Below are 27,422 nucleotides of genomic sequence, written 5' to 3'. Positions count from 1 at the left end.
GCTTTGTGTCACCATCCGGTTCCTGATCACGCGCATCCCCACCGACAAATCTACCATCGTGGGATACCCCTCGGTGGACTGCTGAGCATATTCTGTCGACAGTTACAATTTACAAAATACACTAGAAAAAGTAGTCATTATCTAGAAAATAGATAAAAACAAACGAGCATGGAAATTTAGGGATAAGAATTAAAATAACAAAGCATCTTAATAGACAACAATTAACCTTCAAATCCCTAGATATCATATCTCTACTCCATTTCATCAGGACTGATAGCAACTTGCCCGCAACTCATGAGGTTTAGGAACTTAAGAAATAGATTAAAAATGCAAAACAAACAAATGCACTATATAACTTACTTAGCTACCACAGCAGATGAACCGTAAGTGGCCAAAAGGGATTGGTTTGGGACATTGGGGTGTGCGACAGCCTGGCACTGTAGCACATGAAGCTAGCTACGTAATAAGCCCACCGCGGCAGACCGCAGGCTCAAAGGAAAGATCAAAGCTGCTTACCGACGCTGTGAGGAGTCGAATGGCCTGAAATTAGGTCCGATACTTGAGGAACGACATCACCTGTCGGTTTCTTGACTACCGTCCTCTCCGTCGTGGTGGGTCGAAGCAGGGGTCGGCGTCGTACCCGCGCCGAAGAGAGGGCCGCCATGGCCCCGCGTCTCATCGTCGTGGACGCTAGCGGCTGCCTCCTGCGCGCTGGCGTCTGCGTCGTGTACCCTGGGATCGCCGTCGTCGCCGCGGGTTGCCGCTGCGTCTCGGTTGTCGCCGTGGCCGCCGGGGAGGTCGCCATCTACTACCCTTTCGAAACCCTAACTGGCGGTACCTTGTCCCCGAGCGATTAGCGCCATGTTCACTAGGCTGATAAGCTGTACTTTTTCAGTCAGCAAACAATATTTTTCTCTCATAACAAATTAGTCAACAGTATTTTTAGCTATGGCTTATCAGCCAAGCGACAGGGCATAGATTAAGTGGGGGTGTTAATTGGGTTTTGGATGGGGCAGGCGTGGTGTTAGACTATCTCCAACAACAACATCTAAAATACAAGACACATTTGACGTTTGGGTAGCGCTACAGATAAAGGGTTTAATACTCATTTGTCATCTTCTCCAACAACAGGACTCAAAAGAGAATTATTTTTGCAAATGGGTTTTCAGAAGAGATGATGCTTATATTTGGGTCGTGCCTCTCAGGCAACCCAAAATGGGTCACCCGTATAGGTACTCTGTTGGAGGTCGATTTTGGGTCTGTTGTTATCCATTTTGGATTTAGGTGCTTATATAGGTCACTGGTTGAAGACACTCTTATAGGGCTGAAAAATGTTTAGGAAACAAAAGCGGGGAATTGGGCGCTTGCTTTGTTTTTGCTGGAAGGCAGGCCGCCAGGGTCATTTCGGTTTGGTGATGACGGCGGCATATGTAGATTTTGAAATTTGCTCAAAAAATGTAGATTTTCCAAAATTTGGGAGTTATCAAGGTCTCCAAATTTTGGATCTAATCCATGAAATACATACATGTTATAATAGGCCAATAAGTGTATGGAAAGTTGGGTCAATCTAGAAAAAATCTTACGAACATAACAAATATGAGATGTATTAATATGGAAAAAAAATTTATGTCATTCACTTCCCCCACTCGGCTACACTGATGACAAGACTGTAGGGATGAAAACGGATCGGATCAAAGCGAATAACGTCTCTCCCATATCCTAATCCGCTTATATTTGTTGTACAGACGGATATCACCGATATTATATTTGTTTTCATATTTCTGTCCGGATTCGGATTCGAATACGGATAGTGTCAACTATGTCGGATAGGATACGATTGGATATCGACATCATAAATATGCGATTTGAGTATTCGGATACGGATACGATATCGGATGTTGGATATCCGAACTCGGATACGGACAGATCTCAACCCCTCTAAACGGATTCAGTTTCGAATACGGTCGGAAAATATCCGTACCATTTTCATCCCTACGGATAATACACAGGGATACAAATTTTTACAAATGTCGAAAGCTGAGCCAAGTTATCCTCGCTCGTTAGTTATAACGAGCCAACTCGAGCCAGCTCGTAAATCGAGCCAAGATTTTAGCTCTTTAGCTATAACAAGCCAACTCAAGCTAGCTCGCAAACCGAGCCAAGATTTTAGCTCATTAGTTATAATGAGCCAACTCGAGCCAGCACACAGGCCGCTCATAAGCCAAATGAGCCACACTTCCAGCAGAACTTATATTAGTTTTTGTATAACTTCATGTGTTGTTTGGACAATTCGGTGAACTAGGTACACGTTAAACTAATTTTTGAAAGCACAAGGGTGTGGTTGGTTGTAGAGCAAGCCTTAAGCCAGGATGGCTAGGCTGTGCATGACCGAAGAATTTAGGTTGAGCTCATCTAGATGGTCGTGTTTGGTGGTCCTGTACGAGACAGGGATTGTGTTTGGTTGCATGCTGCATCAGAGTTTTGGATGTCTGACACATGAGTCTGCATCATACGTGAATCAAGTCATCTTGCACTGTGAGGGAAAGGAGAAATCCAGAAGACGAAGGTGTGTAGGATGGAAAGGAGAAAAAAAAACTATAAAACAAGGCAAAAAATGGTTTTCAAAGTATTAGTGTGCAGGATGGAGGGGAGAAAAAAAACTATAAAAGAAGGCAAAAAATGGTTTTAAAAGTATGAGTGTGCAGGATGGAGGGGAGAAAAAAACTATAAAAGAAGGCAAAAAAATGGTTTTAAAAGTATAAAAAAGGAGAGCAATAAATAAGTATCAGTGTGCAGGATGGAGGGGAGAAAAAAACTATAAAAGAAGGCAAAAAATAGTTTTAAAAGTATCAAAAAGGAGAGCAATAAATACTAGTTAAATAAAAACACCCCGATTCGAACCATGGACCGTACGATAAAGCAAAGGCACATGTACCACTGGGCTATTCAAGTGTGTTCAATAGATGGCTGATGTTATTATACTTGTCCTATGACATAGAGCTGATATAATGCTGACTTTGCACCGGCTGTGTGGGTTATGCAAACCATGGATCTCATCACGCACGACTATTCCTCTCCGCGGGGCCGAACCCTAGCACTCTCCACCCGACCAGAACTGGTAGGCGTCGGTGCATGGTCCTCGAGGTAGGTGGATCTCGATCTCATACCCCAAGTCTCATCTAGTCTCTAATCGTCTGCTGTTCTCCTAATCCCCCCCTTGGCGCACCCCGTCACTGAATAGTCCTTGAAGTTGCATTATTTAATGCACGAGAAGGATGTAACTGAGCAAAGTGTCACGCTGAACCTATAATTTATAGGGTACCATTGCAATACGTTAATACCAGTGGCGTATAGCTAGGATTTTGAACTAAAGGTAGTCCAGTTTAATATATTTCCACCAAACAAGACTCAATTAGCACTACGTTAAATATGATTTCTAGGGGCGGCTAATAAGTATTTGTAGGGGCGGTTCGGCCAGCCGCCCCTACCATACCATCTCTACAAATCATGTATTTGTAGGGGCGGTTCCCAGACTACCCCTACAAATTGATTGCCGCCTTTACAAAATTGATTTGTAGGGGCTGCTACAGTATCAGCCGCCCATATAATATCTATTTATAGGGACGGCTACAGTACCAACCGCCCCTACAAATCATTTTTCCGCCAAAAAAATATAAAATTACCAACACGTGCTCCCCTAAATCATCCAATGATGAGTAAAATACATGATGAAGTATCCTGGCAAACTTGGCTGTAATATTATGGCCTAAACAAGATTGTTTAGCCAAAAGTTTCTAAACGTCTTCTATAGTACAAGAATCACAATAATAACAAACAGACTCATATTATGATAATAAAACATATATCTATATCACAAAAAAACCAAGCAAGCACTCAAGTGCTAACAAAACAAAAAATAGAGGTAGTAACTCTTTAACTATTCCTAAAGTTGTGCCAGCGGGTGATCTTCTGAAGCCTTGTGCTCATGCAGGATCATGCCAAAAAAAAGGAAACAGGAAACAGAAAGATGAGCTATGGCATGACCACATGTACCGACCACATGTACAGAATGCTATGACAAAACAAAGGCTCCACACCATAACAAACCCCATCAAATGCAACATTTACTAACTCTTAATGAATCTCACTATATTTAATTTAACTGCAAGCAGCGACAAAAACATAACCAACAAAGCTAAGCTGGAAACAAGTAGCTCTAAACATGCAGTCTATACTCAAAACTACTAATTCAGATCATACTTTAATCTGTCATGACAGTCCTAGGTGAACACAATAAGGATTGCAATTGCAGACAGGCTTACATATGAGAACAAAAATACTCTCACCTATCTTCCCTGGTGCTTCCTTTTCTGCACGAAGTACCTAAACAACAGAAAATAAAATACTTGAGTTAGCTACCAAAAAATTTGTGTGTGTGTGTTTGGGGGGGACCAAATATGTGTTTCATGGCTTAGTTTTAAGGCCTAATTTATGATCTCAGATTGCACAGGATTAAAGTACAAGGTGAAAATGGAGTTCTTGAAGCAGTAAAGCCAACATTTATGAGAAGAGTATATCAGAACATACATGTGCTGCAAAACTAATGACAACCAAATAGAGAAGTGACTACAAGGCCATGCTACATTGCTTAGAACTGTGATGTAATTCGCTACTCACATACTCAACAAATGCTTAGAGGATACTTCACTGATAACATCAGAACACAACAACCATATATATATATCTATGGTTTAGGATCATGCTAATAAAATGGGAAAAATATAGAAAATACTTTACAACCAGATAATGCAGTACCTGTCTAAGAATTACTAGTGACTAAAGCTTGAAATGTGGCCGCAAATATTTAGCCGCTCAGCATCAAGAATGCAAGGTTAAATTGCAGTAAGTAATCAATTTATTGTAACTTACTGATCAGCTCTTGAAAATAAAAAAACCAACCAGTCAGCTCCGCTGGTTGCCGAGCCTGCAAGGACACGGCAAATTAATGTAACTGTATACATTTTTATTTTTATACAATATTATAGATAAAATTGTACACTGATATATCAGAGAAATCTTGTATCATTAATCTGAATACACTTTGCTAGTTATTTCTTTCACTGAAATATTTACTAAAGAACAACTGCAAGATGTCAATAGCCTCAAATCAATTTTTTTGATAGGCCTTAAGCAAAATTAACTCTTTGACCCACTCAGTGTTACATCCTGGAATATTTTAGAAGATACAGCATAGAAAATAGAACTTGTTTAGAAGTGAACTTATTTAAAAGTGCAATGCAATACAACATAGAAGATACCTCCTTGAATATTTTAGATACAGAAGGCAGGCCACCATTAATCCTAGAGAGGAGCCTGAACATCCTTGAAAGATCTTCAACCTACAGTAACAAATATATCATAAAAATTTCAGTAAGATTATACCCCTATCAACTCTTGGCATATATAGGCATGTGATTCTATCTATCAAACTTTTTCATCACAAAAAAACACTTAGCATACAGAGTTCTGTTTCTTCAGTTTGGTCTATATACATAGCTAGCAATTGTCCTTGCACATCCTGTAAGTATTTTTTGTTACTGACAGTATAATAATTTTAGTTCCAAAGAAAATCACTGCACTCGATCTGGTTAGAAACACCATTCATGTAATGATAATAAAAAGTGAGATAAATTAAAAAAATGGCCTGATACAAACCTCCATCAAACTCGGTTCAGTATTAGCATGAATGCTCAAGACCTCTTATATGGAAAAGCAGTATATGTAATACTCATGCAATGAGTCTTAATGTGAAAAGCAGTATATGTAAGACGGTGCATATTAAGCCACTAGGGTTCCGATTAGCATGTAGGAGGAGAATTTGCAAATCACGGCCAAATTGAAACTTTCCCCCCAATCCCCAAAACCCTAGATCATGATTTTTGCCCTTTTACCCCAAATTTCAAAATGGAAACCCTAATTTCTACTAAGTTTGGGCCTTGGGACCTCTTACCTTAGCTCGGCGTTGTCACTGCCATCATGCTTGGGCACGGCGGCGCCTCTGACGTGTCCTCACCCCGACACCACCACCGCACATCAGGACCCATCGCACCACCACCGCGGATGAAGAACACGACACGCTGCGACGCCCGTTACGGACCGCGCCACCTCGCGCTGGATTGTGCGTAGGAGGCCACCGAGGCGACGACCATGATTCACCACCACTGCCTCTAGCGGAAGAAGCCCCACCAGGATCGATCTGTGAGGGAGAGGGAGAGGGAGAGGGTGAGGGTGAGGGTGAGGGAGAGTTAGGAAGAGGGAGACAGGGTTCGCCAGCCACTCACCTAGGAGATGAAGCTCCACCTTTAGAGCTGCGGCTATGGGCAAATTTGGGCCATCAGTCGAGTAAGGGGAGGAGATCCGGAGGCCAGAGATCCAGAGCGCCATCAGTTGCGGATGGGGAAGGAGCTGTGCTCTTCGCACATGGTTGACGAGGTCACGAACAGCGGAGCAAACCACGAGCACGACGGGCGTCGTGTCGAGGGAGGAGGTGGCCACGGGTGGAGCGTAGTTACGAGAGAGAGAGGACGGGGGTGGCGGATGGATGGAAGGAGACGGAGGCCGATAGAGATGGGTCTCGATGCGACGAACGGAGAACCAACTGCAAGAATAGAAAAATAGCCGACCATAGGAATGGACGAAAACCAAACCAAATCAAAAGGATCCGATCCCTAACTTTGCACAGGCCATCACAAGTGGGTTAGTGAGGATACTCCAAGAGATCATCGCCCAATTTCTACCCAATCTCTGAAAAATTCAGATCGAGCCAAGAACACGTAAAAGTCCCCAAAAATGAAAATCATTGATTTCTCCGTGCTCGAGTCGATTCAATCAAATTAACTCATAGGATAGCTTCAAATCATGTCATAGCATGAATCAACACAAAAAGAACGAACAGATTTGGTCTCAAATCGACGAATCGAAAAATTCCCTAAAATAGCTCCGAAAATCACAGCAAAAGGAAAAAGTCAGATTTAGAGAGGAGAACAAGTGCAGCACTACGAGCCGCGGGTCTAGAGCTCATCGACCGGGGGGCGCTACCGCGCCGCACGGGCGGGGAGCCACGACCATCGGGACAACGAGCGAGAGTGAGAGAGATGGAGGGGAAGGGAACACGGGAAGAGTCGAGACGGAGAGAGAGAGAGGAGTAGATATTTTGGGGTGACTCAGTACTGTACGTAGGGCATTTATAGGGGCGGCTCAATCACCAGCCACCCCTACAAATAACAACACCAGGGGCGGCTGATGAGTGAGCCGCCCCTACAAATCCGACCCATTTGTAGGGGCGGCTGGGGCGGCTGGTGAGTGAGCCGCCCCTACAAATCCGACCCATTTGTAGGGGCGGCTCGTATCACCAGCCGCCCCTGATGTTCCATTTGCAGGGGCGGCTGGTCTCAGTGGGTCTCTAGCACTCCACTGTAGGGGCGGTGTAACACCTCTGGTGTTTTGACCTAGCACTAAAATTTAACATGTCATCATATGCATTGCAAAGCATTTATAAAGTAGAAAATTTTGAATGCATTCACTAAATAAGGTTTATTTCATAATGTTGTTATTTTATGTGAAGTGATTCAAAACCCTAAATAAAGATCATGACCACAAGGTTCAAATTTCATGTGATCATATGAGGCCATGTGTCATTTGACTCAAATAAGCCTAATGGGCCATGTTACTGGTCAAAAATCAAAGTTAAAGTAAAAGGAAAACAAATCAAATTTGAATTCAAATTCAAATCATAAAAGTCCTTTTTGCCCCTTTTGTCTAATTCAAAATCCATTTGGAATTTGGGGTAGTGGCAAAAAGCAAAGTTGAAGATTATTTTATAAGGATCAACTTTGGTATTCAAAGTTTTTCAAGTTTACATATAAAATTTGGAGTAATTTTGAAATGATTCAAATGCTCAAATGCACCCCAAATTCAAATTTCAAAATGGAGGCAGAATTTGAAAATGTTCCTTGAAGCAAAGTTGTAGAGTTTGAAAAGCTGAGCAACTTTCATTTTTTTGGAGATTTTCAACTTCTTTAGAAAATTTGTGAGTAATTTGAAAAATAGACGCAGTGGCAAATCTGTAAATACCTCAAAAATCAGGATAACTATAGGACGCCACCGCCTCACCGCCGGCGTCCTTTCTTTCGGCCTTCCAGGTGCGCCTACGACCGCCCTTGGCTTTGCGCTGGCGTGGGGAGCACGCTACGTGTCAAGTCCGCGTGCTCCTGGCCGAGCTATAAGACCCAGACGACGCCGTTCACTTTTCTTCCTTCCCTCTGTTTTCCCGACGCCGCCGTCTCAACTCCGACGAGCTTCTCTCGTCTCCTCAGCGCAAGCAAGCCCCATAAAAGCCGTGTTCCAGTTCCTCCTGCTCCTCGCGCATCCGACCGAGCTGTTGCTACTGCCTGATTTCGCCGAGAGCTCGCTGTCCACGTTCATCTTCCTCGCGGCCGGTGATCTCAACGGAAACTCCGATTCACCGTGGCCAGCATCATCCGGTGAGCCGTTGCCCTTGCTTGTTGACCCTATAGCTTCGTCTTGATGCTGTAGTGCTTATTCCACTATTGCTTGCTCGTTTTGCCCACTGCAGTCGCCGGAACACTGTCGTCGACAAGGTCCGCTCCGTCGTGATTCCGGTCACCGTCAAAACACGTCACCGTAGCTTCTCCGGTCTCGCTTGTTGCTTCAACACGATCGGGGTGAGCCACAGATGCTTCCTGAACTCTTTATTTCACCATTACTGGCCTTGTTTCGCCGGCATAACGCTGCGTGCCACCGCGTCCGCCATGGCCGGTGTCAGCCTTGTTCCATGTCGTAATCAACCTCCAAAGTGCCACTAATCGATGCGCCTAGCTCTTGTGAACATGTTAGTGCTTTGGCCATCGCTGTTGGGCTCACCGTCGGTGAGTTAGCGCCGGTCAGCGCCGTCGAAGCCACGGTCAATGCTCGAGGTTGGGGATGACAGGTGGGGGCCGGCTGTCAGTGAGAGAGAGAGAGAGAATAGTGCATTTTGTTATTTTCTGGTTTTGAATAGTGCTGAATCTTTGGAAATTTGTAGGAAAATAATCATAGCTCCAAAAATTCTAAAATTTTGTGTGTAGCCTCTGTACATGCTCTAGTATGGTTTAAAAATTTGAAATTTGAAATTTGAATGAATTTTTAATGTTCAAATATTTAGTCCATTAATTGATAAATGCCATTTCCATGATTTTTGTAGGTCATTGTATAATTCCAAAAATTATGAAATTTGTTTGGTACACTAATTTGACATAAGGAAGCTTACATAAAATTTTGAGGTCATTGGGAACAAGTTCATTTTTTGGCTTATTTCCAAATTAATTCAAAAATAAATAAAAGCAAACCCTAAGTGTTTGATTAGTGTTGAATCTTGTTTTGGTCATGTTTTGTGACTAGTAGGGTTTCAAGATTCATTTGGTCAAGTCACATGTGTGGTTCGTGACGGTAGGATTGCAAGTTGGTTTTGTTGGCTTGCAACTGTACCGTGAAGGAAAATCGTATTCGGGGTGTTTTTACATTTCATGTACCGTGAAAGCATCATGTTTACATTATCATCATGTTAAAGCATATGTTCTCATTTCGTGTAGAACCCGAGAGTGAAACGATTCTAGTTGAGCAAGTTCTAGAAGAATTCCCGATTGTCACGGGATTTGATATTTGTGGTACTGATCCGGAACCTGAGGTCGTCAACGAAGGCAAGCCCTGGTTTATGCATTAAACCATTACCTTGTTTACTTTGAAAAGTTTATCACCTATGTTACTTATTGCATTAAGTTGATTAATTCAAATGTTACCTACTTGATGCATTTCCTACCTTGTTAATTGTTTACCATCCTTGAAGATGTTTTCATTTACAAAGGCGTAGAATGCTTAGTATGCTTTATGGTAGGCTTTCAAAGTAAAAGTTTCGATACAATCAAAGATGGCATACTGGCCAAAGAAAGAAAGAAGATAGAATGAACTAGAGACTAGTCGGGTAACTTATCTTGAATGTTGGGTAATGTTACCGACTATGTCGCTTAAAGGCCACTCATTGTGGATCTTCTGAACGAGACACTTTGTAGTACTGGTCACATACTCCGATAAGCCTACTTCGGCTAATCCGATACTAAGACGAATGCCCACGCACTGGGAGTGGAGAGATGACGGGAGTAGCATGTACCCTCGTGGCTGGAATGTGGCCAGATTTGAGGTGTGCTGTGCTCTCGGATGGCGTGGAGACGGCTTAGTATAGGAGGATCCGGTAGCGAGGTTGATATATGCAAGATTTAGTTCTACATATGTCGTGTGATAAGGAATCCCCAGCTGGGACTTGAATCAATTTCGAATTGCCGGTGCTCCGCGGATATGGAGACTCGATTCATTACAGAAGCAATGCAGGACTAGGTGAATTACTAAAATATGAGAAAAGAATGGAATGAGAAGGAATGTAATATGGAAAATGTACATTTAGTTGAGATAATGAACTAAAAGAACTTAGGGTAAAACTTGAAAATAGAATAAGAATAGTAAGCTTTTGGCAAAGAACTTTTTGAATCTTGCTACATCCTTACCTTGTCCCAACACCTGCATCTTTAAAGTCTTTCAACCCCTGTTACGTCGGGTTAGTCTTGTTGAGTACCTTTGTACTTAGGGTTTGTTAACCCTTGTTGCAGGAGAGTCGCATGCGCAGGCTTGTTTTGGTCCCTGCTACATGTCTGTGTTTGAAGTCAATGACGATGAGGAGTGATGAATGGCCTTTGGACAAGGCACTAGCTTTGTATGATAAATAAAGTTAATGTAATATTATCCTGCTACTATGATTGTATGACACTTATGGTATTGTAAGTTTGAAAACAACTGGTTTGTAAACTATGTTATCTTAAGACTTCCGCTATCTTTACTCTGATGTATATATTTGAATAAACTGTTGTAATCTGCAATAGTCTGTGATTGGGATCCTGTTTGAAAATAGAATCGTGGATGATTCGGGTTTCCCGAGGACACCCGACGGACCTGTTGAGTTGTTGGGAACTCGTGAACGCTATCCGAGATCTGGTAAGACAACGATAGGTGCACGTGGGCCCGATTTCTTAGGAGGTTCTGCCACAGGCGGTTCCATCACCAGCCGCTCCTAAAAATTTGTCTCGTTGCTACAAACCGTTTTTCACGTAGTGTAGTCGTTGTCGTCGTAGTAGATATCCATATTTGATGCATTGGCATCCGTTGTAATTAAAATATCCATAATTCACTACCAAAATGGTGAAATTCTAAAATTCTGGTTGTGATTAATGCTGAAATCACTTAAAAACAATGTAGATATGAGTGACAAATATGCATAATTCAAATACAAAATCCATATAGCGTGATATCCATAATTAAAATATAAAACTTAAAAAAACTGCTCCACGCGGGTTTTGAACCAGCAGCTTAAGTTAAAGCAGAGGCTCAGCAAACACTGTGCCACTGACGTGTGTTCGACATATGGCGGCCTTTATTTTACTTGAAAGAATCGGAGCTGATTTTCTTAAGTGGATCAGCTGCGGCGGTAGAGGCGTATGTAAAGCGTGCGCCGCACTCGTCCTCGTCACGGGCGACTCTTCCTATTTCCTCTCCCCATCTCGTGACTCCATCCCCTCTGGCCTCTCTCCGCATCCCCATCGTTCGGCGGAGTCGGCGAGCGCGATGTCAAGCACGCGCAGAGGCATGGATGCAAGCGCGCAATGCGCGCGGGCAGTTTTCCGCCGCCGCGGAATCAGAAGATGAAGGCCGTCGACTAATACCTGCTGGAAGAGGGGGACATCAAGCCGGACGTCGAGGGGCTGCGCTTGACGAGGTCCGCGACGGTGAAGGCCGTGGTGATCGGCGGGAAGGTGGGCGGCGGTGCTGCGTCCGCCACGGCCAAGAAGTCCCCGGTTGCCGGCGACAAGCGGGCCAAAGGGCCAGCCTCCTCCGCGGCCAAGAAGGAGACCCCGGTGGCCGGCGGCAAGCGGGCCAAAGGGTCGTCCTCCACAGCCCCGGCCAAGAAGAAGGTGAGATTTGGGAGTTAGGGTTTTGGTTAAGGTTTGGGGAATGTGTTCAATTTTAGATCATTGCCTGATTGCTACTGTTAATTAGTGTGGTGTTTAGTTTAATTAATTATATTAAGGCATCTTAAATATAGGAGGAAAGAAGTAATTTAAGTGCAATAACATGCTACCTGACAGGACTGTTACTTGTATTAGAAAATTAGGCTACCTGACAGTACTGTTCTTGTATTAGCAAATTATAAGTGAGCAAGCAATAACACTGTCGGATTATCAGTTCTTTAGGTAGTCAGGCATCAGTTATACTAGGACAATTCTTTAAGTGTTTGTCGGATTACCAAATTTGCTAAAATGCAGAGTAACAATTGGATTGTAGAGTTGAAAATTGTAGGAAAGAGACTGGCATTTTTCTTTTTTACATCCACGAAGCATATGCCTACCAATCTAGTGCTTATACATAAGATACAATTAAGAGTTCAGAGTTCAGTGGCAATTCTGCAGGTGTACCATCTTTTTATAGGTTTATACAAGTTAAGTGTTATTCTATTTTCAGTGTTATAATATGTTCGTTGTTAGTGTATGTTCATTGATAAAACTGGTATTTTCCATGCTCGCAGCCATACTATCGTGAGTATTCAAGTGATGATGACTATTCAGAGCCGTCTGAGACGGAGTCGGAGGGTCCCCCCTGAATCTGATCCTGTGCGCTTGAGGCTAGACGTTGCATACATTGACATTGTGGTCCACATCAGGACATGATGAACAAGTTGATGGAGTTTGTTGACAGGAGGTTGGCTCAGGCGCGTACCAAGATTAAGAAAGATCTGGCAGAGAAGGAAGAGCTCGAGCGGATGAAGCGCAACAAGGGTGGTGGTCACAAGTAGTTTGCAAGTAGCTAGGCATGGAAACACTATGTGATGCTGAATATGATGTCTTTTGTAATATATGCTGGTTGGTAGTGTCTGCAACTTGTAGTGTTTATGACTCAGGGTAGTTTGCATGCATCTGAAAAAACTATGTATGATGCAAGTGCTTGAAGTTGAGTTGGAGTAACAAGGCCAGGGTACACCTGGTACTTGTAACTATGGTACCACTCTATGCGTATGATGCTCCTTTTGTTGAATCATGGATGTGTATATCTTTAGTTATCCCTTCTTGGGATGGGTCAGTTCCTTCTTTCTTGACAAAATTTCCATGAGCTATATATTTTCCTTTGTTAAAAACAAATGGATCAATCTTAGGAAAGCTTATCAGGGAAAGGCCCTACACCACCTATTCCATTTATCTCTATCTGAACAGGCCTATAATTGGTTGCTTGATCACAAGTCAAACAAGCCGGCGCGTGGCATCCATCTACAGCAATTCGTTTCCCCAGCTCTCCCATGCTGGCTTCCCTGTCTTTTCATCTCCGTGATCAAGCAAGCTGCAAGCCAGGGCTGGAGGCCAGCGCCCAGGTAGGTGTAGGTCACGAGGTGTAAATTCCTCATTCCTAAAGACCTAAACTCGTGGAAGGTAATTATCTAATTGACTAATTATCTTATATTTATCGATGAAAATATTTCTTTATGTTAATGAATAATTACTTCGTTGCTACAAGTAGATGTAGAACTGTTGTATTGTGCAAAACACTTGATGGTGCTTACACTCTGATCCGATAAAAAACGCAAGTACTACTCACAAGTGAACGAGTTTTTTTTATTTCAATTCTGTTAAATAATTTAAAGAACACTAAGAGAATGATATTGTGTTCAAATAAAAATTATGCAATGACAAATAGGTATGATTTTTTGAAAGGTCAAATAGGTATGATTTTTTATTTATCGCATTTCTATGTATGCATATATCATTTTATTTTTCAAGGCCAGTAGGGCCTCTTTTACAGTTGGAACACGGCCTCAAATTTTGACGGCACGGCCCTGCAGTCTATATGTTACGTGGCTCTCTTGGGCCGCTACAGCCAAGTCCGAGTCCCATCAGCTACCAAAGCAAAAAAAACAAACGATGGGACTGGTGTGAAGTCAGAAAGCTTGCGCCCTTTTACTAGATCCAAAGCCCACGAAATACAGGTGTTTCTTGCATCAACATATTACAACAACACTAGAATTTTATAGCAACCAAACACACCTGTGGCAATAGCAACATACTATTGCATCGCTTTAGATATTTAGTTGCAATAAACAACTACCTATTGCAATGGTCGTGAGAAATATTACAACCAACAAAAATTATGACAATAGCAACAAACTATTACATCGCCTTAGAAATTTAGTTGCAATAATTAGCTACCTATTGCAATGGTAGTGAGAAATATTACAACCAACAAAAATTATGGCTATAGCAACAAACTATTGCATCGCCTTAGAAATTTAGTTGCAATACATGGTCTACCTATTGCAATGGTCGTGAGAAATATTACAACCCAACAACATTGTGGCAATAATTTCAAGCAATAGCAACAATGTGCTATTTGGTTGCAAGAGCACCAGACAGTTGCAACGCTAATCAATACTAATGCAACTAAGTGTCATCATGGCAATATTATTAACCAATAGCAACACTTTTCAAAAAAGGGTTGCTGTTGGTAATGGGGATGGAGATCCCGATCTTCTGTCAGGTAGAGGTAACTATCAGTTGTGGCGGAGAATGACACACCGATCCGACTTCAGATCGAAAGATCGAACCCTGCAATCTTAGCACCATAGCTCCTCTAGTTATCAACCAAGTCACGGACCAGGTTGACCTCACCAAGAAGGCTAATCCCTGCCTACGCAACAAAGAACACAAGCAAGAACAAGAAAGAACACAACCAAATTGCAGATGAATGATTAATCTCACGAAGTTGGGGTCTCATAAACCGGTGAGTTCTTGACAGAATAATCTAAGCAAAACCCAAACCCTAATGACAGCGGCAGCGTATGATTATAAAGGTCTTAGGGTCGTCGCCTACCCTGGACATGCCCCCTAATGGGCCCAAACACGATACACGGTCCATCAGACCAAAAGACGGTGTCGCAGCACCCTGGCAGATTATGGATGCTGACTTGTTTCGACGATTTCTGTTGATTCCAAAGAGCTTTTGACGTGAGACAACTTGGATTGGCTTCCTTATCAAATTAGCTTTCCATCCATATGTGGATCGTCAAAAACGGAGTCCGGATGCTTCCTGGGTGACCAGTTTAAGGCAAACTGGTCCTAGAGGCGAGGCAGACTCGAAAACATGTTGGACCGGGCCTCTGGTTCCTGTTGGACGTCCTTGCTGGTCATCTTCGCCTCCTCCACGTCCTCTAAGTCCTTCATGACCCTCTCCAATGTTCCTAAGCAAGATAACATCATTAGGTAATAGTCTATTCTCAAAAGTATAAAAAGGACCGCTTAAGAACGAGCTCACCTCTAAATTGAGTTGACGCATTCGAGCCCGGGTCATTGGACCTTGCATGACGGTTGGAGGATCAGCGGGTACATCCGAAGGAATGATGCCCTCATCATCCTCCCCCTCTTGAAATGAAGTCATCCTCGACTCAAGCTCATCTTCTTCTCCCAAATAAGGTTTCAAATCTGCAATGTTAAAGGTGGGACTAACCCCAAACTCGGTTGGCAACTCAAGTTTATAGGCATTATCATTTATTTTCTCATTTATCTTATAAGAACCAGCTGCTCTTGGCATTAATTTAGACTTACGCAGCTCAGGAAATCTATCTTTCCTCAAATGTAACCAAACCAAATCACCCGGTTGAAGTTTAATCTCTTTTCTACCTTTACTACCAGCAATTCTATACTTTTCATTCATTCTTTCAATATTTGCTTTAGTTGTTTCGTGCAACTTACGAAAAAAATCAGCACGCTCTCTAGCATCACTATGTATTCTCTCAATGGTAGGTAAAGGCAAAAGATCAATAGGAGCACGGGGGTTAAAACCATACACTACCTGAAAAGAACTTACCTTGGTGGTGAAATGTTCTGCCCTATTATATGCAAACTCCACATACGGCAAACACTCTTCCCACATCTTCAAATTGCGCTTCAAAATTGCTCTCAACATGGTGGACAATGTTCGATTCATAACCTCAGTTTGCCCATCAGTTTAGGGATGACATGTTGTAGAAAACAGCAGCTTGGTCCCCAATTTATTCCACAATGTGCGCAAAAAATGACTCAAGAATTTTGCATCGCGATCTGAAAACAATAGTAGAAGGCATACCATGCAAGCGAACGATTTCTTGAAAGAAAAGGTCAGCAATATGAATAGCATCGTCGCTCTTATGACAAGGAATAAAATGTGCCATCTTAGAAAAACGATCAACCACCACAAAAATGTTATCCCTCCCCCTCTTAGTCCTTGGCAAACCCAACACAAAATTCCATAGATATATCAGCCCAAGGAGTAGAAGGAACAGGAAGAGGCATATACAAACCATGTGGGTTCAACCGTGACTTAGCTTTTTGACATGTGGCACACCGAGCCACGTACCGCTCTGCATCTCGCCTCATCCTTGGCCAAAAGAAGTGTGTGGACAGCACCTCCTCCGTCTTCTTGGCACCCAAATGTCCCATCAATCCGCCTCCATGTGCCTCCTGCAACAACAAAAGATGAACGGAACCAACTAGAATGCATAGGCGGTTAGCTCTAAACAAAAACCCATCATTGATTATAAACTTATTACATGTACGTCCCTCTCTACAATTAAGCAACGTATCCTTAAAATTAGGATCAAGCGCATATTGTTCTTTTATTGATTGAAGACCAAAAATCCGACAATCAAGTTGGGACAGCAATGTATATCTTCTAGACAAAGCATCAGCAATCACATTATCCTTCTCTTTCTTGTGTTTGATAATATAAGGAAAAGATTCAATAAATTCAACCCATTTAGCATGCCTACGATTCAGATTATTTTGAGAGCGAAGATACTTAAGCGATTCATGATCAGAATGAATAACAAATTCTTTAGGCCACAAATAATGATGCCACGTCTCTAAAGACTGAACAAGTGCATACAATTCCTTATCATACGTGGAATAATTAAGAACAGGGCCATGCAATTTTTCACTAAAGTAAGCAATGGGTTTACCATCTTGCATCAAAACACCTCCAATGCCAACTCCACTAGCATCACATTCTAGCTCAAAAGTCTTACCAAAGTTTGAAAGTTGCAGCAATGGTGTGTGTGTAAGCTTGTCCTTCAAAGTGTCAAAGGACTCCTCATATGCCTTTCCCTAATGGAACACCACTCCTTTCTTCGTCAACTCATGCAATGGGGCAGCAATGGTGCTGAAAATCTTTGACGAAGCGGCGGTAGAATCCTACAAGACCAAGAAAACTCCTCACCTGTGTGACGGTTTGGGGAACCGGCTAGCTCTTTATGGCTCCAATTTTCATCTCGTCCACCTCAATTCCCTATGGAGTTACAACATAGCCAAGAAAAGAAACTCGATCCGTGCAAAAGATGCACTTCTCAAGGTTACCAAATAAACGTGCATCACGTAAAGCATTACAAACAGCACATAAGTGATCCATATGTTCATCAAAAGACTTGCTGTAAATCAATATATCATCAAAGTAAACTACCACAAAATGACCAATAAAAGCTCTTAAAACCTCATTCATTAAGCACATGAAAGTGCTAGGTGCATTTGTCAAACCAAAAGGCATAACTAACCACTCATACAACCCGAATTTGGTTTTAAACGTAGTTTTCCATTCATCTCCAAGTTTTATTCTAATCTGGTGGTAGCCACTTCACAAGTCAATCTTAGTGAAAATTATAGAACCACACAACTCATCAAGCATGTCGTCTAGCCTAGGAATAGGATGACGATACTGAATAGTAATATTATTGATGGCTCTACAATCAACACACATACGTCAAGTTCCATCTTTCTTAGGAACCAAAAGTACTAGGAATGACACAAGGACTAAGGCTTTCACATAAATACCCATGGTCCAAAAGGTCTTGGACTTGCCGTTGCATTTCCTTAGTCTCCTGGGATTGATTCGATAGGCAGCATGGTTGGGCAAGGTTGCTCCTGGAATCAAATCAATTTGATGCTCTATTCCTCTCATAGGTGGCAGCCCCGGGGGTATCTCAGCTAGAAAAATGTCCTCATACTCTTGCAAAAGGTTAGTGACAGCAGGAGGCACCGAGCTAACAATATCATCAAGCGAAAACATAGCTCGTTTGCATACCAAAGCATAGCAAATATCATCATCAGAAATTTTAGCAAAGTCACATTTTGTTGCAAGCATAACACCACCCTTCAATTTAATTCCCTCAGCCTTATAAATAGATGTAGACTTTTCCTTTTTAGGTGGGAAAATAGAATTAGCAACTTGCTAATTTTCAGATTGAACATCATTCAAACTAGCAGTGCATTCTCTATCAGCTTGTACAATTTGAGCAGGTGTCAAAGGTACCAAAGTAATTTTCTTTCCTTTATGCACAAAAGTGTATTAATTACTTCTATCATGGTGTGTAGCATCATTATCATGTTCCCAAGGACGACCCAATAAAAGTGAACAAGCTTGCATAGGTACCACATCACAATCAATAGAATCAGCATAAGAACCAATGGAAAATGAAACTCTGCAAGTTTGTGTTACCTTTGCTTTACCAGAATCATTTAGGCACTGAATATGGTATGGACGTGGGTGTGGGCGTGTGGTCAAGCCAAGCTTCTTGACCAAATCAGAACTCACCAAATTGTTGCAGCTACCTACATCAATAATGACACGTGCTCGACGGTTGCTGATGATGAAGAAAATCTAGAACCAGTTATGGCGTTGTAGCTTCTCAGGTTGCTGGACTTGTGAGCTAAGCACCCACTATACAATGATGCTCCTATAGGCCGCCAGTGGCCTCGTCACCAAGGACTTCGCCATCCTCCTCATCTGCATCTCGGTCTTCTTCATCCTCAATGCCAGAGGTGCTGATATAACCATCTTCTATAGCAATATATGCCCGCTGACTTGGATAGTCCTTCTACACATGGCCAATGCCATGGCAACGGTGGCACTGAATGCCCGAAGTGTGTCCCGTCGATGCAACGGATGAGGCACTCTTGGTAGGCACCTGCAAAGAATTTTTACCTAAATCTGAAGGTCGTGTAGGAGGTGCCTTAGGTGTAGTGGAAACTCTAGAGGCTGTTGGTCGCTTGCTCGCTGGTGGAGGTGCCCAAAAAGTGGTTGGCTTGGTCAGCCTCGAAGATGGTGCCGAGCATGGCGTGTATGTGGTGCTGATCTTGCTCTTGCTCTGTTGTTCACTGCCCCTGCAATTCCTTTTCTACAAGCATAGCAAACTAAAACAACTGGTTGACAGTGTTAAATTCTTTATAATCAATAATGTCCTGAATCTCACGCCTCAAACCTGAATAAAAACAACAAATGGCATCTTTGTTCCCCTCCACAACACTACAGTGCATTAATCCCTTTTGGAGCTCACCATAGTAATCATGTATAGATTTATCTCCTTGTTCTAATCGCATCAATTTCTTACGCAAATCTCTATGATAAGGAGGAACAAAGCGATCACGCATAGCTACCTTAAGTTCTTCCCATGTACCAGGTAAAGCATCCTGTGCAGCTAGCCCATTCCACCAAATAATGGCAAAATCCTTAAACTCAGCTAGTAGCTTGTCGAACTCTATGATGCTCAGGCACAAGGTGGGGCACTAAACTTTTGTTCTACCGTCATCTCCCAATCAAGATATCCCTCAGCATCATAATGACCCAAAAAAGATGGTACTTGTGAACTTAATCTTAGCATAAGGATCATCGGGTACACGGTGATTATTACCTTGATGGTGGTGGACACCACCCATACCTGTCGTGTTGTGGCGAAGACGTCATCGTAATCTTGCTTATCGGAAGGCTGCTCGATCTATGTTTCCAACAGCATCATGCACCGTGTCTTCTGGCAAGAGACCATCGGTGTTGCTGTCGGAGATGTCATTATTGTTGACCGCCACCAAGGTTTCCAACTCAATAACCTTGTCTGTTAGCGTGGAAATTCATTTGTCCAATCTCTCCATGCTATTGCCAATGTTGAGTTCAATGAGTGCGTCAGTGATGGCCTCATTCATCCTTTTTTGGGCATCCTCTACAACAGCTTGTGTTGCTCTTGGCTGACACACTCGTTGAAACCCTTAGGATTGTTATCTCCAGTCTGATCACCTCCTGCCATTATAAACACAAAAATAGGAACAAACGGTGAAAGTTATCCCTACCAAATGACTACGTGGTTGCAGTGGTGTCACTTTTCATAGCAAGTGGAAGCGTCTTACCAAGCTCTTACAAAGTTCTTACCAACGCAAGCAGTGGGCGGTACAACTGGCGGCTGGTTCGTGATACCTATGAGGTAGTGGTACCGAGATTGCAAGGCCCTTTTTCTGTACTGATCTGAAGAGTTTGTGGAGCTTGGAAGGCACACAAAAAGTAATATGTATATCTAGCACACAAGTCAGTAACAGAAAGTAATGCTGAATTATAGTCCAAAGTACTTGTTCTCGTTGCTGGTCTAAAATGCTCCAAGTACCAGGTGTGTAACAAACAAGCAAGTAAGGTGGATAGCAAGGTAACAGGTGTGTGTGAAAAACAAGTATGGTGGATGGAAATAGCAACACAAATAAGGAACCAGACAGCACATGCTTAACACAACTCACTTTGGTCTTCTCTATATGCTCCTCTAGATATTGTTCCTCGTTTGCCCCTCTCTTGTTTCTATTTTTTGGGTTGTCGTTGTTTTTTTAGGGAAATTTTGACTTTTTTATTTTATTTTATTGATATTTTTTCTTCACTTAGGAGCACAAAAGAAGTAACCACAAAAAAATATGAGCTTAAACAAGTGAAAGACATGGCCCATGGAATTTTCAGAAAACTTGCTCAAAATCGACAAAAACCTTGTGACCATAAAAAGAGGATCTTGTGACCACTTTTTGACCAATTTAAAAATTTTCCAACCCCAGCGATGCTGGGGATTGGACGGCTCCTGAAGTTTTTTCTGATCGATTTTGATATATGGAACGTCGAAAATCTGAGTTCGTATACGAAAACTAGCCCAGTTTTAAGAATTGACTCTGAATTAGAGGACAAAACAGGAACAAGTGTGTGCAAAATTGGTCACAGCAGCAAAGATTTGATGGAAACAATGGGGGAAACACACAAACTGGACTCTAACATGACCTAACCAGCAACAAGACCTTGACCCAGATACAAACTCAACACGACAGACTCTGAAACTGAAATATGCAAAGGCTATGGCACGGAAGGTTCTAGGACTAGGAAATAAAAGTATGGCACTGGACTATGGGATGAATGCTGAAACACTCAAAACTAGGGAATAAATGTGAACCTGACGGTATACCTTAGCTCTGATTATCACTTAATGGGGACTGGGGATCCCGATCTTCCATCAGGTAGAGGTAACTATCGTTGTGGCGGAGAATGACACACCGATCCGGCTTCAGATCGAACCCTACAATCTTAGCACCACTAGCTCCTCTGGTTATCAACCAAGTCATGGACCAGGTTGACCTCGCCAAGAAGGCTAATCCCTGCCTATGCAATGAAGAACACAAGCAAGAACAAGAAAGAACACAACCAAATTGCAGATGAATGATTAATCTCACGAAGTTGGGGTCTCACAAACCGGTGAACGACAAAACTGTTCTTGATAGAATAATCTAAGCAAAACCCAAACCCTAATGACAGTGGTGGTGTATGATTATAAAGGTCTTAGGGTCATCACCTACCCTAGACACGCCCCCTAATGAGCCAAACACGATACACGGTCCATCGGACCAAAAGACGGTGTCGTAGCACCCTGGCAGATTCTGTACGCTAACTTAGTTTTGACGATTGCCATTGATTCAAAAGAGCTTTTGATGTGAGACCACTTGGATTGGCTTCCTTATCAAATTATCTTTCCATCCATATGTGGATCGTCGAAAAACGGAGTCTGGATGCGTCCTGGGTGACTAGTTTAAGGCAGACTGGTCCTAGAGGCCGAGGCAGACTCGAAAACATGTTGGACCGGGCCTCCGGTTCCTGTTGGACGTCCTTGCTGATCATCTTCGCCTCCACCACATCCTCTAAGTCCTTCATGACCCTCTCCAATGTTCCTAAGCAAGATAACATCATTAGGTAGTAGTCTATTCTCAAAAGTATAAAAAGGATCGCTTAAGAACGAGCTCACCTCTAAATTGAGTTAACGCATTCGAGCTCGGGTCATTGGACCTTGCATGACGGTTGGAGGATCAGCGGGTACATCCAAAGGATTGATGCCCTCATCCATTGGTCTCACCTCTTGCAATGTCAAACATAAAAATTGCAATGCACTATTTTTGTGGCAACACAGTCCCCCTGTTGCCACGTTTTTGGACAAATATTATAAAAAACACCCCTATTACAACACAATTTGTGGTGATGCAAATGGTGTCAAGTGGCAGTAGGGTTGAAATCTTGTAGTGTGGGTCATCTTCATCGGAATCTGCATCATATGGATTAGACATAGCAGTAGTACCCTTCAAATATATTTCTTTACGCATGGTACGAAGATGGCCTTCAAAAGAAGACACCCTCTGAATCAGGTGGGCCAAACTCTTAAATTCCTGGCCATTGAACTTTTTTCTGAGTATGGGGGACATTCCTTGAATGGCAAATTCAGCCAATTGGCCATCAAACAAATTCAATGAGTAGCAACGGCTTCCTAACTTCTCTGAATCTTTGAATGAACTCAGAGCCTAACTCATTATTCCTCTGCCTCATGTTTGTCAAACCTATGATCTTCTCTCCTATCCCACTATAGAAGTATTCATGGAACTTGCTTTCTAGATTAGTCCATCTAGTAACCGAGTTTGGTTCGAGCGACGAAAACCAACTGAAGGCCGGTCCGAATAGAGACAAAGGGAAGAATCAAACTTTATGTGCCTCCTCAACAGATGCATTTCCATGCTGAACAAGATAGCAGGTTGATATGCTCTATAGTTGACATTTCATCTATCTCAGTAAATTTGGAGAAATCAGGGAGTCTATAGCATGGACGGAGTTGCATAGTATCATACCAGGCTGGATATAGACATTGGTAAGAGCCAACCTGGTTCTTAGACTTTAAACCAAACTGGCTCTACATCATAGCAGTTATCTTGTTGACCAAATCATTAGCACTCATGCCAACAACTTGTTGTCTCAGCTGACCTTGGATCTAAGCTCGAGAACCTTGTACTTGAAGTTGTTGACCCTGAGCCTGAGACTGTTGTCCTTGAACTTGAGATTGATGCCCCTAGATCTGAAGCTGCTGAAGTTGTTGTGCATTATAATTATAAGGATTATGGTACCTAGGATGTGGCAGAAGGTCATATGTGCTGGCATCAGAAACCAAATGATAACCCTTTGGGTAGTCGATTTGAGCATTATGAGTCACATATCCATGTAATCGACTATTGAAATAATTTGGATCAACATCCTTGATGATCCTTTCACTGACGGAGCAATTTTATGGGCCGACTAAGGTGTTTGGTATGAGGTATTGAATCTTCCTTGAGCTGGCCATTGCACAACCTACTGAGTAACTAGTGAGGTTGGCTACTAGATAGAGTACACTTGGGTTTGTCCAGTAGGAGGCTAAGCTATTTATGTGATAGGGGCACCTGAGGATTGCTGTAATGGTGGTTGCCTCCCTGTCATTTGTCCTTGACCTTGCCCCCTACTTTTGGTAGAACTTGAGCTTGCCCCCTGCTATTGGCTGAATTTGAGGATCTTGAGCTTGTCCTCCTAGAAGTTGCTGCACGAATGGTTGCTGAAACTATCCACCATTCGTCTGTTGACTGGAACTAGGCACACTGCTTTGATAGCCAAAGGATTATAGCCATTGAAATATGATGGCCCCACTTGATCAACTGGCGCTCCATAGAAGACTTCCTTCATACCACTGCCAATTGAATTGACCAACACTTGATTGTGATTTGTAAAAGCTTAATGAATGGTCTTGTGGACCAACTAGGCAGCAACTCTAGCTTTAGCTTTCTCACTCTATCTATGCAGGAGAACACTTGGCAATGGAGTTTTCTGAACAACTGAATCGTGCATTCTATGTAAGACAACAGTCACTTCTCACGAAACTCCTCTATCGCCTTAGTGATGAGTGTTTGTTGATCTTCAGATAGTTCCTCAAAATTGACCTTGAGGATGGCGTCGTTGTTCATGTTGACGATTGTCATCCCACCAGGCATGCCAAGAACGTGTTAACGGCAAAAATGGTCGCCTCGCCATCAGCACAGCAAGCCGAGAGAAGCTACAAGGAGCAGATATCGAGATCTCCTAGGACTTTGGAAACAGAGGACCGGATGGTCGTGACCTAAGGCATGCCAGTTAATTTGACACTATAATTGACAAAGAAGAAAGATTGTTCAGTAATTTAAGGTGGAACATGCTGGTGTTGCTCTAGATAGTTCCAAGTATGCGGCTAAATAGCCAATGAGGTAAGGCTATCGACTAAAGAGTCGATATCCAATGAAAGCATCTAGGCCCCTAGTTGGGTTTCAGTGATTAATGACAATATGAGATTACTATGACTAACGTGTGTTTTGTAGATGCAATTAAGTTAGGTCATGATAATGGCAATTGATTAGGCAATCATGGTTGTCATGCCCCTATGATGGAAATCATTTTGATTTTCAAAGGATGGATGACAAGGTTAAGGATAGACTAGTTCTAAGTGTCGTTTGGAGTTGAAGAGACACTTAGAGTAGATTAGGACTTTGTTTTTCCTTTAGCCATACTATTAAGGGGGGATAGACGGGTAGCTTGACCTAGGTGAGTCTAGTGGGTTAGGTGTGGTGCACACTTGTTGAATCTAGCACTAGGTAGCTCCTAAAAAGCTGTTAGATTAATTGGAGCAAACTTCATTCACATATGATTGTGAGTTGGAAGTGAATGGAGGGTCAAATGTTGACCGGACGCTGGCGTAGAGTCCGGTCAGTTCATTTGATCAAGGTGAAGTCGTCTGGATGCGACTAGACACTGAGAGGTGAGTGACCAGATGCTATGTGCCAGAGTTCGATCAACTCCAGTAAGGTCCCAGAGAGGGAGAATCCTTATCGAACGTGTTCGGTCAATGCTGACTGGACGCTGGTTAGGTTCCGGCTACTGACTGGACGCTGAGCAGCAAAGTGACTGGACGCTAGGGTGCCAGAGTCCGGTCAACATTAGTAAGGTTCTAGAGGGTAGTTTTTGTGACCGAATGCGTTCGGTCAGTGCTGACAGGACGCTGTTTAGTGTTCGGTCATAACTTAAACTGCTGAGTGGCGGGTGAACTGACCGGAGCGTCTGGTCACCCCACTGAGGCACATAACGGTTTGTTTTGAATGAGGGGTCATAAATACTTCCTCTATTCACTCAAGGGATCACTTTTGCTCATTCCAACAGCTAAGAAACACCCTTGAGAGTGCCAAGAAGAGCAAGGTCCTAGTGAGGTGATTGAGATTTGAGAATCCAAGAGAGAGGCCTCATTAGTGAAAGCAAGAGTAGCAAAGTGTGCATCCACCCTTCTCATTAGGCTTGTCATGGTCAAGCCAGAGTTTGTGCTTATTACTCTTGGTGATCGCCATCACCTAGATGGCTTGGTGGTGATTGAGAGCTTGGTGATCATCCGGTGGAGCTTGTGGATGACCCAACTCAAGTTGTGAGTGGTTGTGGGTGATTCACCATGATGGAGTGTCGAAGAATCAACCCGTAGAGAGCACTTGATCCTTACGCGGATCAAGGGGGAGCTACACCCTTGCGTGGGTGCTCCAATGAGGACTAGTAGGGAGTGGTGACTCTTCGATACCTTGGTAAAACATCGCCGTGTTTCTCCTTCTCTCTTTACTTTAAGCATTTACTTTGAGCAATTCAATTCTTGTCTTTACATTCATAGAATTGCCATGCTAGAGTAGGATTGGAACATAGGTTGCTAAACTTTTGTGTGGTAGAACAATAGAAACACTTTCTAGGCACAAGGGGTGAAGTGGGCTAACCGTAGGGTTTAATTATTGCAAAGAATTTTAGAATTAGCCCAATTCACCCCCCCTCTTGGGCATCTTGATCCTTGCAATTGGTATCAAAGCCTCATGCTCACAAAATTAGACTTAACCATCTAGGGAAAGATGTCTCATGGGGATGGTCCTCCTCCTATCTTTGAGGGGGATGATTTTCCTTATTGGAAAATCCACATGGAGGCGTATTTAGAAGCTCTAGATGTTGGAATACTTAGAGCTGCCTCACAAGGATTCCCAAAACCTCGGGATCCCACGCACCTTCAAGGCGTTGAAATAAATTACAAAAAATGGAATGCAAAGGCTCGAAATACCATCTTTAGAGGCCTTTGCAAAGATGTGTTCAACCGGGTGAGGAACCACAAAGACGCCCATGTACTATGGTCAGATATTTGTGCGCTCCATGAGGGAACTAAGAGCGAGCGTGAGGAACGATATCATCTTGTTATGAAAAAGCTAAATTCATTTGAGATGCTTCCCAAAGAGAGTGCTAATGAAATGTACTCATGCTTGAATGTTCTTGTAGAGGAAGTCAATGGGCTTGGACTCACTCAAATGCAACCATCCGAATGTTGTAAGAAAAATCTTGAGTGTCCTCCCCATTAATAAATATGGGAATATTGTGACTGTGCTTCATCAAGGTAATCTTTCCACCGCTACACCGACTCAAATCTTGGGAAAGATCAATGCTCATGAGATGTACATGCACATCACACCACAAGATGGCTCATCCTCTACTAAGAAGAAAGACAAGGACTTAGCATTCAAAACTAGCCAGGAGAAGGGCAAAGCAAGGCTTGAGTATGAGAGCTCAAGTGATGATGAAATTGTTGATGCAAGTCTTGCTCTCATGGTGAGAAGAACCGCCAAGATGCTAAAGAAGGTCAACAAGAGTGGCATCAAGTTCGATGGCAAGAAAAAGAAATTGTTCACTAGCACTAGAAGGAAGCCAATCTCGAAGATGGATTGCTACAATTGTGGAGAACTTGGTCATCTAGCACATCAATGCACAAAGCCCAAGAAAGACAAGTACAAGAACAAGTACAAGGGTAAGAAAGATGACTCAAGTGATGAAGAAGAAGATGAGAAGAAAAAAAACAAGCCATACAAGAAGAAGGATGGCAAGAAGGACTTCCACAAGAAAAAGAAGAATGGCAAGGCATACATCATCGGTGATTGGCTCACGGACATTGATTCATCTAGTTGCTCATCCGATGATGATGGTGATAATGAGAAGGTGGCCACAATTGTGATTGACTCCTCATCATCTTCACCAACACCACCTGCCATCATCCTCTACACACCTATGCCTTATGGCCAAAGGTGAAC

The sequence above is a fragment of the Miscanthus floridulus genome, chromosome 3 (genome assembly GCF_019320115.1).
Source record: "Miscanthus floridulus cultivar M001 chromosome 3, ASM1932011v1, whole genome shotgun sequence".
NCBI classification, from domain to species: domain Eukaryota; kingdom Viridiplantae; phylum Streptophyta; class Magnoliopsida; order Poales; family Poaceae; genus Miscanthus; species Miscanthus floridulus.
Note: the sequence above shows the minus strand (reverse complement) of the source record.